Raw genomic sequence first — 3,531 nt, 5'->3', positions numbered from 1 at the left:
ATAAAATAAAATAAAATAAAATAAAATAAAAATTAAAATTAAAAATGTATGTAAAATGGAAACTTTAGACCCCTACTTGAAATGTGAATTATATTTTTCAACAACATTAAATACAATGCATATAAAAATTAAAACCTGGCCGGGCGCGGTGGCTCATGCCTGTAATCCCAGCACTTTGGGAGGCCGAGACGGGCGGATCACGAGGTCAGGAGATCGAGACCATCCTGGCTAACACGGTGAAACCCCGTCTCTACTAAAAAATACAAAAACTAGCCGGGCGTGGTGGCCGGCGCCTGTAGTCCCAGCTACTCGGGAGGCTGAGGCAGGAGAATGGCGTGAACCCGGGAGGCAGAGCTTGCAGTGAGCTGAGATCCGGCCACTGCACTCCAGCCTGGGTGACAGCGAGACTCCGTCTCAAAAAAAAAAAAAACAAAAAAATTAAAACCTGCCCATCCGTCTACCAACTAAACACTTCACATGTACAGGGTTGCTTAGAAATTGTGATTTTCCCAATTCACAATTGGGAAATTCACAATTCACAAAAAAGGGCCTCAGGAACTTTTCTCTTTGTGCACCCCTTTCTTCATTAAAAAAAAAAAAAGCCTACATTAAAATTCTGTTTTACAACTGCATTGCTATAAAGAAAAATATATTATTTCAGAACGAGATAGAGGTGATAATTATTGCACAACATAATGAAAAGACTAGATGCTATTGAATTGTACATTTTCAAATGGTTGCTTCCGTGTTATGTGAATTTGCCCTCAATTTTAAAAATGGAGCCAGCTGCTGTGGCTCAAGCCTTTAATCCCAGCTACTTGGGTGGCTGAGTGGGGAGGATCACCTGAGCCCAGGAATTCAAGACCTGAGACAGAATGTTGCTCTGCCACCCAGGCAGGAGTGTAGCTCACTGCAGCCTCCAACTCCTGGGCTCAAGTGATCCTCCCACCTCAGCCTCCAAAAGTGCTGGGATTATAAGCACGAAACACCGCACCCACCCCCCAAAAAAATAAAAATAAAAATGAATATGTTAGTATTATACATTATAGCATTTTCTTTCACCTAAACGCTTGTTTCTATTTTCCAATTTTAAAAGAGATGGAAACATCAGGGAAATAGTAGAATTGTACTAGAGGCTGGGAAGGGCAGGCGGGAGGGAAGGATGGGGCGAGGTTGGTTAACAGATACAAAACTACAGCTAGAGAGAAAGAATGAGTTCTGGTGTTCTGCAGCACCATAGGGGGACTATGGTTAATGATCATTTATTCTATATTTTCCAAAATGCCAGTAGAGAAGGTTCTGAGCCTTCTTAATGTTTGCACATTAAGAAATGATCAATGTTTGAGATGATGGATATGCTAATTACCCTGATTTGATCATTACGCATTGTATACATGTATCGAAATATCACTCTGTATCCCACCAATATGTACAAGTATTTCGTATCAACTCAAAATAAAAGGGAACAAAAAGAAATGAAAACGGCCAGGGCGCAGTGTCTCGCGTCTGTAATCCCAGCACTCTGGGAGGCCGAGGCAGGAGGATCACTTGAGGTCAGGAATTCGAGCTCGCCAGCCTGGCCAACATGGCGAAACCCCATCTCTACGAAAAATACAAAAATTAGCTGGATGTGTCACACGCCTGTAATCCCAGCTACTCCAGAGGCTGAGGCAGGAGAATCGCTTGAACCTGGGAGGCAGAGGTCGCAGTGAGCCAAGATTGCACCACTGCACTCCAGCCTGGGTGACAGAGCCAGACTTTGCCAAAAAAAAAATGAGGGAGAGGAGAGGGGAGGGGAGGGAAGGGGAGGGAGGAAGGAGAGGAGAGGAGAGGAGAGGGAGAGGAGAGGAGGGAGGGAAGGGAGAGAAGGGAGGGAAGGGAGGGAAGGAAGGGAAGGAAGGGAAGGAAAGGAAGGAAAGGAAGGAAGGAAGGAGGGAAGGAAGGGAAGACGTTTCTGTAGGTCCCTACAAGCACTGTGTGCTATAGGTACTATACCTCCTAACCTACACTGTTCTCATAACCGAGAAAGGGCGGTGCCTTTCCTCTAGGCATACTGAGAATTCTGTTCTTCCTTCTAGACCCACTCTTAGGCTCCCTCTCCCACTGGCTCCCTTTCGATCTGCCCAGTGGAAAGGACAACAACATGAAGATTTCTCAACGAACTAAAAATAGAGCTACTAGCCCATCCAGAAACCTCCCTACTGAATATCCACCCCAAGGAAAACAAATCATTGTATCAAAAGGATATCTGCACTGGTATGTTTCTTCACAGCAATATTTGCAATCGCTTAGATATGGAATCACCCTAAGTGTCCAGCAATGGACGATTAAAGAAAATGTGATACAGATAAGTGTGTCACATTATAGATAAACAGATCTGTATCACATTTATTTCACTATCACATTTTCTTGCTACATTGTTGATTATGTTATCGTATCTATGTTTCATTATGTATATAATGGAATACTAATCAGCCATAATAAAGAATGAAATGTCCTTTACAGCAACACACATAGAATTGGAGGCCATTCTCTTAAGCGAAATAATTCAGAAGCAAAGTGTAATATCGCATGTTTATTTATAAGTGGGAGCTAAATAATGTATACACAAGGACACAGAGTGAAATAACAGACACTGAAAACTCAAAAGAAAGGGTGGGAGGGTGAGAGGGGGCTGGGATGTGAAAAATTACTTAATAGGTGCAACACACACAATTAGAGTGATGTTTACACTAAAAGCCCAAGCATCATCACCATGCAATCTATGCATGTATCAGAACTACCCTTGTACCCTCTAAATGCATACACCATTCTTTCCTTTTTTTTTGAGGCTGGAGTGCAATGGCACCATCTCAGCTCACTGCAACCTCCACCTCCCAGGTTCAAGTGACTCTCCTGCCTCAGCCTCCCAAGTAGCTGGGATTACAGCCACCAGCCACCACACCTGGCTAATTTTTGTATCTTTTGTAAAGATGGAGTTTCAACGCGTTGGCCAGGCTGGACTCAAACTCCTGACCTCAGGTGATCCGCCCGCCTCCGCCTCCCAAAGTGCAGGGATTACAGGCATGAGCCACCATGCCCAGCCACAAAATTCTTTTAAAGGCAGCAGGAGAATGGAGAGTGGGAAGAAATTGAGATGGAGCATTTATTCTCCTGTCTCCCAGCTCCCTGTGCCAGGCCCCTACTTGGCAGCAGCTGTGTTCCTCTACTTAAGACCACTGCTCCCATGGGACAGTCCTCTGCCATAACCCTGGATCTCCCTGGGTCCTCCTCTCTGCTAGTATCTTCATAAATAGTCCGATGACAAACACTTTTTACTTCACCCTTCAGAGTCTGCTGTCTGTTTCCCCAGCAATACACCAGATTCATCTGACTCAGAAAAAAAAAACTCTCTAAATTAAAGGAAGACACTAAATATTGTATCCTGTACTGGACTCTGTACCTATTTGGTTTGCCTGGGATTGTCACACCTATAAAGAGAATGTGTTCACCTCCCGCATCTAATTCCTTTTTTTTTTTTTTTTTTTTTTT

The 3,531-nt window shown here is 43.7% G+C and overlaps 1 protein-coding gene across 1 annotated transcript in view; it reads right to left on the bottom strand.

The window, feature by feature from the left end:
- Positions 1 to 3,531, bottom strand: part of SLC1A6 (solute carrier family 1 member 6) — a 33,725-nt gene that overhangs the window by 29,377 nt on the left and 817 nt on the right. The gene's annotated exons all lie outside the window — the stretch shown is intronic.

This window comes from Rhinopithecus bieti, unplaced genomic scaffold, assembly GCF_001698545.2.
Source record: "Rhinopithecus bieti isolate Rb0 unplaced genomic scaffold, ASM169854v2 scaffold_71542, whole genome shotgun sequence".
Taxonomy (NCBI): domain Eukaryota; kingdom Metazoa; phylum Chordata; class Mammalia; order Primates; family Cercopithecidae; genus Rhinopithecus; species Rhinopithecus bieti.
Note: the sequence above shows the minus strand (reverse complement) of the source record. Positions and strands in the feature narration are given on the sequence as shown.